The sequence below is a fragment of the Cervus elaphus genome, chromosome 18 (genome assembly GCF_910594005.1).
Source record: "Cervus elaphus chromosome 18, mCerEla1.1, whole genome shotgun sequence".
Lineage (NCBI taxonomy): Eukaryota > Metazoa > Chordata > Mammalia > Artiodactyla > Cervidae > Cervus > Cervus elaphus.
This window is the reverse complement of record NC_057832.1, coordinates 95121093-95136392: the sequence shown is the minus strand read 5'-3', so window position 1 is coordinate 95136392 and position 15300 is coordinate 95121093. Positions and strand designations below refer to the sequence as shown.

The 15300-nt window shown below is 37.4% G+C and overlaps 1 non-coding gene across 1 annotated transcript; it reads right to left on the bottom strand.

Moving 5' to 3' along the window:
• Window positions 1-8114: 8114 nt before the first annotated feature.
• On the bottom strand, window positions 8115-8186 carry TRNAC-ACA. The gene has a single exon. It is a non-coding gene; the product is annotated as a tRNA-Cys (tRNA).
• Between the last annotated feature and the right edge of the window lie 7114 nt (window positions 8187-15300).

Here is a 15300-nt window from a genome sequence, read left to right as displayed (position 1 = left end):
CAACAGTCTTCTCACCTTTTGAAACCCCTCTTCTCTCCTTTATTTCCTTTGGTTGACCTCAATGCTTAAATAGGCAGAAGTCTAGTTTTGCATGATTTTCTTGCACAAAGTTGGTTTTTGTGGCCAAATAGAATACAGAGAAATTTTTCTTAAATATTGACACATAAGTAAGGTTCTTATGATTTATAGTTCATCTAATATCACTATATTCCAGGAAAATGAACTAAAACCTTAACTTCATCAATTATTAGGATTGCAAAAGGGACTAGATTCAATGTCTAGTGGGAGACCAGAAGGGAATGCAGGAGAGGATGTTTTGTAAGGCACAAATCGCTATTTAAATTAATGATATATTTCTTAATTCTTAGAAATATTCCAAGAGAGCATATGGAGATCTTTTTCACATGGAAGGATCTGAGAGGTTGAAATTAATGAGATTTGGTTAGTCCCTTAGACTGCAAGAAGATCAAATCAGTCAATCCTAAAGGAAATCAATTCTGAATATTCACTGAAAGGACTGATGCTGAAACTGAAGATCCAATACTTTGGCCACCTGATGCAAAGAGCTGACTCATTAGAAAAGGTCCTGATGCTGGGAAAGATTGAAGGCAGAAGAAGAAGGGGATGACAGAGGACAAGATGGTTGGATGGCATCACTGACTCAACGGACATGAATTTGAGCAAGCTCTGGGAGACGGTGAAGGACAGGGAAGCCTGGCGTGCTGCAGTCCACGGGGCCGCAAAAAGTTGGACACCACTGAGTGGCTGAACAACAACAAAAAGATAAAGAATGAATAGCCATGTTAGAATGAAGGACACGATGGCTGGGGAAAATTAGGTCAAGCAACCAAGAGGTCTGGATGTTAAAGGATTCTGTAAGTTAACATTGAATTTCATAATTATGGCAAAAAAATGATGAAATTGGAAAGCATGCCAGTGAAACTGGAATGAGGTATAAGAGAGGAAAGGCCTACAAGTCTGTGATACAACTTAGAAGTGGGTGGTATAGTTGTTAGGGAGAAATAGTGCTTCTAAAACTACTTGTATATCATTAAGCGTGGCATCCACATATGTACATGTGAAAAATGATTCAGAGACAGATTTATGAAGACAATAGTGTACATGCTTTAGAGTTCACGGGGTCTATACAATTACTCCATCAGGGTCTATTTCTAACTCTTAGGGAATGACTGTACTGTATTAAGCTCAATTTGATATCCCAATTGAATTATTTAAGGAGATCAGAGAAGGTGCCCCAAATTGCAGGACATTTAAATTGATCCTTGAATAGTAAAAGTTTTTTATTCTCTGTCCCTTCTTTCATAATTTTTAGGTATTCTTCTAAAATTTGATTGTACAAATACTTCCTATTCTTCAGTTTCTTTAAATGTCTCTCTTATTTTGTTGTTGTTGTTTTTTTTCTTAGCTGGAATTGTTTAAAAGTATTTTCAGAATTTCACTTTTTAATGATGCTCCAATCTCTGTTCCCCCATTAAAATCATATTTGCATGTATCTTTCTACAGTAAGTTGTCTGCAATATGCCAGCCTCTTGGTTGTCTGCATAGTTAATTTCTTCTCTCCTTTCAAAGCCATCCTCAAAATATGCCTTCCCTGGCTTCCTCATCTCCAACTAGGTCAAACAGTCCATTAAATACAGGTACTTTCCTCCTAGCATTTATCAGTATTAGAACCAAATGTGTAATGGAATAATTTTTGGTTGTTTTCTGTCATGACCTCCACTGTCTTCCCAGCACCAAATATGGTTGTTTGCATACAGCAGGTATGCAAAAGATAATGTTGAATCAGTGAACAGATGTAAGACTGAATAAGGGAAAAGCTATTCATCCACTAAGAAGTATATCTTTTAGTGAAAATATTACAAAGTCATTTTAGAAAACTGCACCATTTTTGTTAATAAAAACAAAAATTAACTGTCAAAATATCTGCAAAATGTTAAAAATGATTATTTCCAAGGGATAAAATTAAAGGGAATTTTATCTTATTTTTAAATCTTAATTCCATATATGTTTCTACAGTTAACATTTATTACTTCAAAATTAAAATAAAATGCCTCAATCTGGTTGGTTTATATGTTTTTTCTTAGATACTCTTTTCCTTTTTGGTTCCTATATATTACTTGGGCTTCCCTGATGGCTCAGTTAGTGAAGAATCCACCTGCAATGATATTACTTACTTAATATGTGAAATATCCTCTCCCTAAACTGGCATAGTCTTAAAGTTGTATAAGCAAACTCCAGGAGATAATGAAGGACAGGGGAACCTGGTGTGCTGCAGTCCATGGGTTCAAAGAGTTGGACAGGACTTAGCAACTGAACAAAAACAAGTTGTATAAGGCTTTACAATTTTCCAAGCTTTCTTACCTATTTTAGCTTATTTGACCTTCAAAAGAACTCCCATAATACATGCAGACAGGTTTTGTTCCCATTCTGCAGAGGATTCTGTGATCACACTATGTTTGATAATCTCTTCTTTTTCTACTATTATATTCTCCAAGATCTTTATCACTAAAAATGTAATTACTTGTAACATCTAAATTTAAAAAGGCAGATACCTATGCTGTTTCATCTACTCCTTGAGGAATGAGGTCGTCAAAAAAGTGAGTCAAGGTTTTATTCTTTGATCCATCTTAACCACTTTACAAGAACTAGAGAGCTGAAATTTCCAAGACTATTAACTTTTTCATTCATTCAATAAATACTTACTAAGCAATTACAGTATATTAGGCACTACAGTTATAAGGGTGAGATATTTCCTCTGGCTTCATGGAATCTGCAACTTAGAGGTAGATAAACCCATAAGGAAATACATGATAAACTTTTTAAAAAGCTAAAGTGGAGAAGAAAACATGCAATGAAAGAAAACAGTAAGAAGGACTTCACTTAGTTGGAATGGTGAATAAACAGACTTTCTGAAGTGTGAATGAGAATTTTCCAGGTGAAGTGTGGGGAGGAAGAGAGTTTCGGTCAGAGGGAACAGAATGTGCAAACACCCTGAGGGAAGAAAGAGCTTGGCTCCTCTGAGGATGTGTGGGAAGGAATTGCTGGAGCAGAGAGCTTCAGAGAGAGAGTGTCCCAAGATGAAGAAGGTGAGATCAGATACAGCCCTCCTCTTCTCATTAAATGAGATTTATTACATTCAAAGGAATCAGCTTGTGATTTCTCAGTCTTCATTATATTGAATCAATCTTTATCATGTTGTTGTTGTTTAGTTGGTAAGTCTGCCCAACTCTTTTTTTTATATATTTTAATTGGAGGCTAATTACTTTACAATATTGTGGTGGTTTGTACCGTACATTGACATGAATCAGCCGTGAGTGTGCATGTCCCCATCCTGAACCCCCCTCCCACCTCCCTCCCCATCCCATCCCTCAGGGTTGTCCCAGTGCACCGGCTTTGAGTGCCCTATTTCATGAATCAAACTTGGACTGGATCTATTTCACATATGGTAATATACATGTTTCAATGCTGTTCTCTCAAATCATCCCACCCTCGCCTTCTCCCATAGAGTCCAAAAGTCTGTTCTTTATATCTGTGTCTCTTTTACTGTCTCACATATAGGGTCATCATTACCATCTTTCTAAATTCCATATATATGCATTAATGTACTATATTGGTGTTTTTCTTTCTGACTTACTTCATTCTGTATAATAGGCTCCAGTTTCATCCACCTCATTAGAACTGATTCAAATGTGTTCTTTTTAATAGCTGAGTAGTGTTTGATTGTGTATATGTACCACAGCTTCCTTATCCATTCATCTGCCAATGGGCATCTAGGTTGCTTCCATGTCCTGGCTATTATAAACAGTGCTGCGATGAACATTGGGGTACACGTGTCTCTTTCAGTTCTGGTTTCCTTGGTGTGTATGCCCAGCAGTGGTATTGCTGGGTTGTACGGCAGTTCTGTTTCCAGTATTTTAAGGAATCTCCACACTGTTCTTCACAGTGGCTGTACAAGTCTAACTCTTTTTTGATCTCATAGACTATAGTCTGCCAGGCTCCTCAGTCCATGGGATTTCCCAGGCAAGAATACTGGAGTGGTTACTATTTCCTTCTCCAAGGAATCTTCCCAACCCAGGGATCTAATCCACATCTCCTGGAATGGCAGGTGTATTCTCTATCAATGAGACACCAGGGAAGCCCAGTCTTTACCTTAAGTCCTTTCTATCAATTTCCAATAATAACTTCAAGACATGAGCTACATTCTGACATTAAAAAAAAACTTCACTTTGTTTATTATGCTCATTTTGTGCACTGCACAGAGGAAATTGAGTGTCACTGTGATGTAGGATAGTACTTCTTAATTAGCAAATTTTTTGCTATTTTTACATCATTATTATTTATCTCTAATTTTTACAAATTCTTAGAACCTTATATATATGATTCTATATAGAAAGCTGGTGATAAGTAACTTCCTAATTAACATGCAAACAGATTACTTATGAAATAACAGAAATGAGAACTTAAACTGCCATAGAAATTCCACAAAGAACCCTGTAGCAGATTTTTGAAATACAAGAAATATTAATCAATGATTTGTTGTAAGTTTAGATTTTCTTTTACTGGAATCTTATTACATATTGTCAATATGACTTTTCCAACTACAGCCAAAGGTGTAAGCACGCTTCCCTTGTGGCTCAGACAAAACCATATATGTGCAAAATTGATGACTCATAACTGATCAGATGGCTCATAACTGAGAGTGTAGCTCATCAAGATGATAGATCTAGATAAAGGAATCATTTCTATATAACGAAATCCAAGTAAGACATGAGGTTTCTAAGGGAGGGAATGCAGAGGCCACCTAACCTAGGGGAAAAGAAACCTCTTCCTATTCACTCAGGAAAGAAGAAACAAGGATGGAGAGAGATACAAATGCAATCACAGAAATGAGGGTATCACTGGGTGCTAGTGTGAAGGTTGACCTTCAAGACAACAGTGATACACTGAATAGAACTGTCAATAGTGCTGCAGTCAATATATGCACTTTTTTGTTGTTAATGGAGGAAAAAACTGAAAAATGCTCATTAGATTGGATTTAAAGACAATATTTTGTGATCTTATAAACCTAATTTTCCAGGGAAACAAATCAAAATTTAGATATATGTATATTTGAGTATTTATTTAACTTGATCAGTTCTATAACTGACATTACACCTGTTGGCTTCATAGTGTCCTCTAAAATTCTGATTATGAACATTTCTGTGACAGTGAAAACTTATTTGCACACTAGAAAGGTAGAATTCTGCGTCATAAAGGTGAAATTTTAAAAACCTATACTTTTTAACACTCTACTTTTCTACTCTCAATTCAGGGAAGACAAGCATTTCCAGTAATTTTGAACATATTAATCATGCCTTAAATTAGAGCTCTCGATACAGTCTGCTTAACATCGCTTTGCCATTTGAGTTTGGTATTTTACCTAACAAGACCTTTTCTCGTGAATCCTAGTGTGTTAGCTATGTACACAAAACCCTCAGATCATTAGCTTAGTTGGTTCAGTTGATTAGAGAACACATTTCTAATGCAAATAAGGTCATTAAATCCCCCAGAAGCCAGTTACCTTTGTCCTTAGGGCACAGTCTACACTGAAAATAATAGCCAGTTTTCTTATCATGCGTACCTTTAGCCTCAAGGTAAACCAGATGAGAAAATGAGGATGACAGAGCTCAAACCTCTATGCAGTGGAGTACAAAAAGCAACTCAGCTCATTCTTCTAACAATGTATGGAAATGCTATCTTCTTGTAGGGAAAAAATAAGCAGTGTTTGATGTGACAGTCTCTTATAATTGAATCAATTGATCATCATTGCTTCTGCTTGTATACTTACATATCTATAAAAGTATATTTGTACAGAAGAAGGCTAGAAAAGTGAGAAAGACATTACATTAGGGAAAGGGATATACTGAGATTGGAATAGAGGGAATTTAGAAATCATCTCTTCTCATTTTACAAAAAGGAAGACTGAGGACTGCAAAGAATGAGGGAGTGACTTATCCACTGTCACTGGGATTATAGGGAAAAAAAAAAAACCCTGAGTATCAGAGATGGTTAATTTTATCTGTCAAGTTGGTTAAGCCACCTTACCCAGACATGTGGATAAACGTTCTTCTGAGTGCTTTTGTAAGGGCATATTTGGATGAATCTCTTGCAGTAGGAAATGGCAATCCATGCCAATATTCTTGCTTGGGAAATTCTGTGGACCGGAGAGCCTGGCGGGCTACAGTCCATGGGGCCGCGAAGAGTCAGACACGACTGAGTGTCTGAGCACAGAAAATGATGCACATACAGCATTTAAACTAGGGGACTTGGTGTAAAACATAAAGCAGATTGCCCTGCACATGATGTAAACAGACAAAAGTAGGAGTGGAATAGAGTTGGTCAAGTTAAAGACTGGCCCCATACAACTAAGAGCTCTTGGGAAGCTGAGGCAGTCCAGGGAGTCATCTTCAGTTTTTCCGTTTTTTAGAAAAAGTCCTCTTTTTGAGATAGAACTCTTTTAAATCCTAGTGCTGCTTTCCAGCTGTGTGATTTCAGATGTTTCTAGTGTATTATTTGATAGACAGCAAAATCTTTATATACCCAGGACTTTCTTTCCTTAATTTTAGGAAAAAACAGGTTTCTCTCGTTGCTGCTCCCCATCTCTCCTTGAGAAAATGAGGCATGATTACTGAAGTGCTTCTGGAAGAATTGCATCATCTTGCATGTAGAATTCCTTTGGGTGGAATTTAGTAAGATGTATGCAGGTGAAAGCTCACTTTTCAAAATGTGCCTTTTTTTTTTTTTTAATGATTCTCATTTAGCACCAGCTATCCTATTAGCCACAGATGTTCATTCCACATTATCTAAATGCCGTATCAAGATTCAATGCTTAGCAACTTGCTCTCTGGTTTTGCTCTTTTGGATAATTCACTCTGAAGTGACAGGTACCTCGGACAGGAGGTGTGGCTCTTCTGCAGCCTATGATTGTGGGGTTCAAAGTTGTGGCAGGAGTGAAGGCAACATGCAGCTACCCCTCAAACACAGAAACGTATTCTTCTGAAGCACAGCAAGATGTGCCTGGAGGCCTTAGTACACCTCGTTTACTCCCTGTTCCTCCTCCCCAAGACACATACTTAACATACTCCATAAAACTTAGATATAGGCAATGTAGCATTTAAAAAATAAATGCTAATGTTCATCAAGTTTCTGGGGGGAAAATAAGATTGAGAAAAGTTCTAAAAAATTATAAGAACATGAAACATGTGATTTCATATAACTAGCAAAAGATTTCTCAAGTTTGACAACTTAAATAATACTGAGTATAAATGTATATAGATTTTCTTATTTTCATTGAGACTGTGACTTTCAGCCCACAGCCAGAAAAGGACTAAACTCCTGAGTCGAAGAGCCTGTAATGAACTGAATTCTACCAAAAACCACAGAGAGAATTTGTAAACAGATCCTGCTACAACAGAATCTTGAGATGACTGTGGTCATAGCTTATGCCTGCCTGGGAACTTAGTAAGTGACTTTGACTTGAACTGAAGGACCCAACTAAATTATGCTTAAATTCTTGACCCACAGAAACCGTAAGATAGTAAGGGTTGTTTTAAGCCTCTAAGTCTTGGAGTAGATAGATAATTTATACACACTTCATAAAATGCTCCTAGTGGATATTAATCTCCTTCATGGCTGAATGACACCATCATTTTGGAATTTCATCACAAATTATTTTGCATTGTATGCATGCGTGCTCAGCTGCTGAGTAATGTCTGATTCTTTGTGATCCTGTTGACTGTAGCCCACTATGCTGCTCTGTCCATGGGGTTTCCCAGGCAAGAACACTGGCGTGGGTTGCCATTTCCTTCTGCAGGGGATCTTCCCAACCCCTTGTCTCCTGCATTGGCAGGTGGGCTCTTTTTACTGCTGAGCCAACTGGCCACTTTTAAATGCTGTTCTGCAGAGCCCTAATGGGTGAAAAGTGAAAGTGAAGCCGCTCAGTCGCGTCCGACTCTTTGCGACCCCATGGACTGTAGCCTACCAGGCTTCTCCATCCATGGGATTTTCCAGGCAAGACTACTGAAGTGGGTTACCATTTCCTTCTCCAGGACATCTTCCCCACCCAGGGATTGAACCTGGGTCTCCTGCATTGTAGGCAGACGCTTTACCGTCTGAGCCACCAGGGTATGTATGTTTAAATATGCATGTGTTTGTGTGTATGTAGTGTGGTTTTGTGTTTAAGAGGAAAGTCTAAAGGATAAAGTTAAGTGAGCAGGACTCTAGGCCCATTTCCCCTGACTTAACTAGAATACTTTCTCTTTTACCTTCTAAATATATTAGTATAAGTTTAATTGGGGAGTGAGGATGTTATCATTTAAAGTTTTAAAATTACTAACAAATATTTCATGCATTATGTCTTATCTACCACTGAACTTAATACAATATAAGCTTTTTAAAAACCAGGAACAAGGAACAATTAAATACTTTTAGGCAGCCTGGAATTTTCTTTCAGGTATTCAAATCTAAAGTTTTTAACCTAGAACTCTGAAGTTGCACTTTATAAAATATAATATTCTCAGTCAGGTACTATAAAACTAGAGAGTCTATAAATCAGGCAACAGTATTACCACTTTACAGTTTGAGAATGTGATTAGCACGACAATAAATTTAGGGAACAAAATCGATTCTATGCCTGAATGACCATTTAAGTTATAAAATAATAGATTCTCAGAATTGAAAAAGATCATAAAGGTGATCATTACTTAAAATACACACCCGATACCTTAACCTCCTTATAAGCTCTTATCATGTGGTTAGTCTGTTCTGCAAAAGTGTGATACCAAACTGGAGGCTTAAAGAATAAGTTCACAACTTGGACTGAGGATATCTTCCCTGGAAATCCAGAATTTTAGTACACACATCCTCATAAGAATTAGATAAGCTTGTTGTAATTGTAAAATCAGTGCCCATGGAAGTAAACTATTCTGTAACTGTAAGAAGGTACAACACAGTACATCCATTCATTCATTCATTTATACTTTCATTTGTTCTCTACTGCACACACAACTTTTCAAAAATGTTGTCTACATTCATCTACTCCTCTCCACTTGCTCACCCTTCCATTCATTACACAATTCTCTGTAGTATGTCATCCTCTTATACCCCTCAACTGAAATTGTTCTTGCTAAGGTTAACTATGATTTTATATGACAGTATTTCTTCCTGAGACTCTAACACATGATTAGAATGCCAAATCATCAAGATGTTGGAGTTCATTGGATATTGAAGATAAGAGGAAATGAGGGCCAAAGATGGTTCCTAAATCAGTTTTAATAACCAGGTTACTGCATCTTCAATCTGCATCCCAAGGATATTTCTGGAGTGCTTGCTCAGATTTGCCCCACTCCCAACCCTTAACATCTCTTAGATTTTGTTGTGATCATGTCAGTACTCTTTAAAGAGAGTACCAAAAAGGGGAGAAGTTCAATGAGGAGAGAGAAAAATCATGAGGAAAGAATAAGAGTGGAAATAAAAGGAGGAGTTCTTGATTGTGAGTTGGAAGTGAGGCGTGACAACAGAAAGTTTTGGGCGCAGCTGTGGCATGTAGCGACTTGATTAGCAGTTGGGACAAGCAAAGTGATGTTAAGGGATGTTGTGTTTATCTTTTAAAAATAAAAAAAAATTTAATAGCTATTTAATGCAGTAGCTCAGCAGTAAAGAATCCACCTGAAATACAGGAGATGAGGGTACGATCCCTGGGTCAGGAAGATCCCCTGGAGAAGGAAATGACAACTCACTCCAGTATTCTTGCCTGGGAAATCCCATGGACAGAGGAGCCTGGCGGGCTACAGTCCATGGGGTCATAAAAGAGTCACATACAACTTAGAGACTAAACAACAAAAACAATAATATGACATTTAGACATCCATTTCACTTTTTCCCTAGGGCCTACAAATGCTAAGGTTAGACTTTTGTATTATTATGTTTCAAATGGTGTGAGAGAGGTGAACAAGATGGAAAAGACATTTGAGGGAGAATTTTACATACATAGAGCTGTAAAACAGGCAAGCATATTTTTCTAGCCTGACAATTTCTTCCTTTTGATGGATTAATTAATCTATTTGTATTTAATGCTATTATATATATATTTGGATTTATATCTGCCATTTTATTTTTTGTTTTCTATGTATCTCTCTTTTCTTTGAGCTTCTATTCCTACTTTACCACCTTCTTTGCATTACGTAAATATTTTCTAATGTGTCATTAAAAATTTTTTTACACTATATATTTTTGAAGTGTTTAATTTCTAGTATTTTTTTTTTTTAGTTATTACTATAAGGTTTGCCACATACATCTTAACATAGACTCAGCTTTATATTTATACTCATGAAATTACAATGACACATAGAAACATTTTTCCTATATGTTTCTATTTTTTCCTTTTTGTGGTATTATTATTAATACATCAATTAATGTATAATCCTAGTAATACATTGTTCTAATGACAGTCAACCCGTGAATTAACCATCCATGCAGTCAAAAACCCACATAAAACTTCACAGTTGGCCCTCCATATCCATGGTTCTGTATCTGTGAATTCAACCAAACTTGGATGGTGTAGTACTGTTGTAAGAAAAAAAATCTGCAAGCAAGTGGATCTGCACAGTTCATCTGTTGTCATTTCTGTAGCCTATTGCAGCTTTGCTTCTACCCACCTCCTGCTATTACTGGCAAATATATTACATTTCTATACAGTAAACACTCAAAAATATATTATATACATATTATTTTATATAATTGCTTTTAAAATCAGTTGAGAGAAGAAAGGAAAAAACAATCAGTTTATGCTGTCATTTATAATTATAGTTACCTTTCTCCATTTTTTGGATTTTTGTCAGTGGATTCAAATTACCATCTGGAATTACCCACTTTTATCCTAAAGAACTTCCTTTAGTATGCCTCATAAGGCAAGACTGCCTGTCAAAAATTCTTTTTTGTTTTTCTGAGACTGTCTTTGTTTAGCCTTCAGCTTTAAAAGATAGCCTTGTTGGATTCAGGACTCTTGGGTGGGGGTTTTTGAGCACTTTGAGTATGTAATTACACTGCCTTCAGTCATCCAGTATCTATGCTGGAAAATTGGCTGTTAATTTTATTGACTTCCTTGGCAAGTGATGGGCTTCCCAGGTGACTCACTGGTAAAGAATCTGCCCGCCAATGCAGGTGATGCAAGTTCAGTCCCTGGGTCAGGAAGATCCCCTGGAGAAGGAAATAGCAATCCACTCCAGTATTCTTGCCTGGGAAAGCCCACGGACAGAGGAGCCTGGCAGGCTACAATCTATGTGGTTACAAAGAGTTGGACACAACTTAGCAGCTAAACATCAACAACTTGTAAGTGATGAGTCATTTTTCTTTTTCTACTTTCAAGATTTTCTCCATTCTTGACTTTCAGTGATTTAATGTAATGTGTCTGTTTATAGATCCTACTTGGAGTTTGTTGAGTTTCTTGGATGTGTGATAGTGAAAGTGTTAGTCATTCAGTTGTGTCCAACTGTGACAACATGGACTGTAGCCTGCCAGGTTCCTCTGATCCATGGAATTCTCCAGGGAAGAATACTGGAGTGGTAGCCATTTCCTTGTCCAGGGGATCTTCCCGACCCAGGGGTAAAACCTGGATCTCCTGCATTTCAGGCAGATTCTTTACCATCTGAGCCACCAGGGAAGCCTCCTTGAGTGTGTAGGTTAGTGTTTTTCAAAAAAAAATTAGGGATGTTACCAGCCATTATTTCTTAGAATAATTTTTCTGCCTCTTTCTTTCTCTGAATGACATTCCCACTTTAGGACCTGAGCACTTAATGGAGAGGTGCAGTATCCTGAGGACTTCTCAGCCTGCCTTTCCTCATGAGCCAGGGAAAGAGTAGTAAAGACCCCAATATTATCAGCAGTTCCTTGCCCTAAATAGAGTCTTCAATCCATGAGCAATGGTTTGGCAAAAGGGAACTCCCACCTCACAACCAGATTCATCTGAAACATAATCTCAGCAATAGGTAGCTGGGGACAGAATAAGAAACGATGATGTCCTATTGCTCTCAATCTCAAAAAGAAATCCCTTTTCTGGGGGCTACAGCAAGAGAGAGATCTTTGTCCTTGGCTGTGTAAGTCTGCCCCAGAATAGTATAAGTCTGCCCCCAGTGGGGCAGAGTAGTGTCCCACTGTGTTGAATGGACAAAGAAGGGAGCCATCTTGGCTGGAATACCACATATTCATGCTTTTCTTATTGAAATTTCACGAATAAATGTTTCTTCATTTGCTGTGTACCTTCAGTGTTGTTTTTAGAAGCTTTAAAATGCTTTTTTTTAAAGAAACAACTTTTAAAGAAACAGTTTCACAGGGCAGTTAGTCTAGAAAGCTCCTTACACTGTCTTGCCAGCATAGTCTGGCACGTTTGGCCAATTAGACAATGAGCAAGCTGTCTGGTGCTGCTGGAGCATTCGGGACATGAGAGTCATTGTGGTAGATGAACTCAGAAAGGTAAGAAATAGACATAGAATTATTTTTTAGCAATGAATTGTTACTGAGGAGTTTTAAGCAGAAGAGAAATAAGAGCAAATATACATTATAGAGCAATGATTTTTTAAAAAGTCAACAAAGCAGTGTGAATTTTCAGGGTGCTTTAGTATTTATTTGTGTTTCTCTATCTCTGTATTGACTTCCACTGATGAATCAGATGATGATTTAATACAAGAGAAGGAAAAGAATAAAGAAGAATAAAGAGAGACAAAAAATATCTTTGCTACATTATATACTAAGGCTGTTACTTGAATATTATACACTTTATGAAGGATGGAATATAATTGTAAAAAAAAAGGGAGGGGATCTAGATTGCTAGCCTGATCTAGAAAATGTTATGTATTATATTGGTCTTGGATATTCACAGTGCATATTAGCATATAAAAGACTCTCAAAAGTACTGACACAAAGAAATTTGTTTAACTTTGTTTATCCATAGTTCTCAAAATTATTTACCATTAGGGCTCTTTTTATGTATCAGCTAAAATACAGTTCTGAAATACTGAAAATATTAAAAGATTTTTAAAGGTGAGTGACAAGTTTCTAATTCATAAAATATTCATGAAGTGAAATAGCTCATAAAAACGAATGGATAATTATGCCTAATGTTAAATTCTAAGGGAAACCATTGTACCCTTAGGGACAATTAAAAAAAAAAAAAACAATATGCCTTTAGAACTGTGTATGGGAAAAACAAAGAAGAAATTACTTGAGACATTTATTTGGAAATCCTTAATAGTGTTAAGTTTTCGGTGTTTGGTAATTAATTGAACATTCAAATATGATCCAGAATTATTCAGTGACTGAAGAGTAAGTTGGGTGATTTAGTGGGGGTTATTTGACATCAAAAAATGCAATGTAACTGTGAAATAATTAGGTGGATTTTATACATCACAAAAGTTAACCTTGAACTATTTGCAAAGGAGAGATTTTTTTTCCAAAAAACCTTTGAAAATATCAGCATCATTAGTATTAACATATTCTCTCTTAAAGTATTTATTTTGAAAGGCAATATGTACATTTTGCTCATCTGAAATGAACCCAGGAGATTTCAGAATCAAAAGAAGACAATAAATGTAGACTAACCTATTCTTCTCAACCTAAGAGAAAACACAGAGTATAAGAAAATGAAGAAAAAAATACTACAGATAAGGTTCATGTCTCATTTCAGTTCAGTTCAGTCGCTCAGTCGTGTCCAACTCTTTGTGATCCCATGGACTGTAGCATGCCAGGCTTCCCTGTCCATCACCAACTCTCAAAGCTTGCTCAAACTCTTGTCCATCGAGCCAGTGATGCCATTGAACGATCTCATCCACTCTCATCCCCTTCTCCTCCCGCCTTCAATCTTTCCCAGCATCAGGGTCTTTTCCAATGAGTCAGTTCTTTGCATCAGGTGCCAAAGTAATGAAGCTTCAGCTTCAGCATCAGTCCTTCCAATGAATATTCAGGACGGATTTTCTTTAGAATTGACTAGTTTGATTCCTTGCAGTCCCAGGGACACTCAAGAGCCTTCTCCAAAACCACAGTTCAAAAGCATCAATTCTTCAGCACTCATATTTCTTTATAGTCCAACTCTCACATCCATACATGACTACTGGAAAAACCATAGCTTTGACTAGATGGACCTTTGTTGGCAAAGTAATGTCTCTGCTTTTTAATATGCTATCTAGGTTGGTCATAGCTTTTCTTCCAAGGAGCAAGTGTCTTTTAATTTCATGGCTGAAGTCACCATCTGCAGTGATTTTTGGAGCCCAAGAAATGAAAGTCTCTCACTGTTTCCATTGTTTCCCCATCTATTTGCCATGAAGTGATGTGTCATTTGCTACTACCCAAACAGAGTAGCTCGGACAGTAAAGAATTTGCTTGCATTGCAGAAGACCCGGGTTTGATCTCTGGGTTGGGAAGATCCCCTGGAGAAGGAAATGGCAACCCAATCCTGTATTCTTGCCTGGAGCATTCCATGGGCAGAGGAGCCTGGCAGGCTCCTCTTTGTGCCCATGGGGTCACAAAGAGTTGGACATGACTGAGTGACTAACACTTTCACTTTCAAACCTCAGGCAGAAAAGCATGAGAAAAGCATGTCTAGCCGAGAAGGTGAATCCCAAATCTGAAAACCAACATTTGCAACTTAGACTTTAAGAAAGTTCAAAAGATGAACCCCTAGCTATCCACTAGGTACAGTGCTAGGATGCAGAATCATGAGCCAGCATAAGTGTAACAAGAACCACCACTGAAAGCCCAGTGTGATCTCACAGAGCATCAGGGAAGGTGAGATTGAGGCAAAACTCATGTCCACATGTTATTTGTATTGTCTAAAACTCACTCCCTTGATGAAGGGCCTGCTGAGTGAGAAGCACAAGGAAGAAGGAGTGAGAGGAGATATGTTGACTTTGAAGAGTTTTGGTGTAAGCTACGACTCTTGTCAAAGGCTTGAAAGAAGAAAAAGTTATCTACTCCACAAAAGACATAACTGCTTTCATGTATGTTCTAAGAAGAAGCTGTGCAATGTCCTAGGTGACTCTTTTTCTCTCCCACCCCAAGACCACATGTTAGCAGCCAGCAGGCACTAAAGATGAGAAATATTTTCATTATAGTAAAATTAAGTCTAACTCTGCTTCAAAGCTGGTGTCATGCTTAACAGTCAAACACTTGAAGCAAGGCTATTAAAAACAGAAAACCAGGACTTCTCTGATGGTCCTGTGGTTAAGCTTCCTTGCTTACACCACAGGGGGT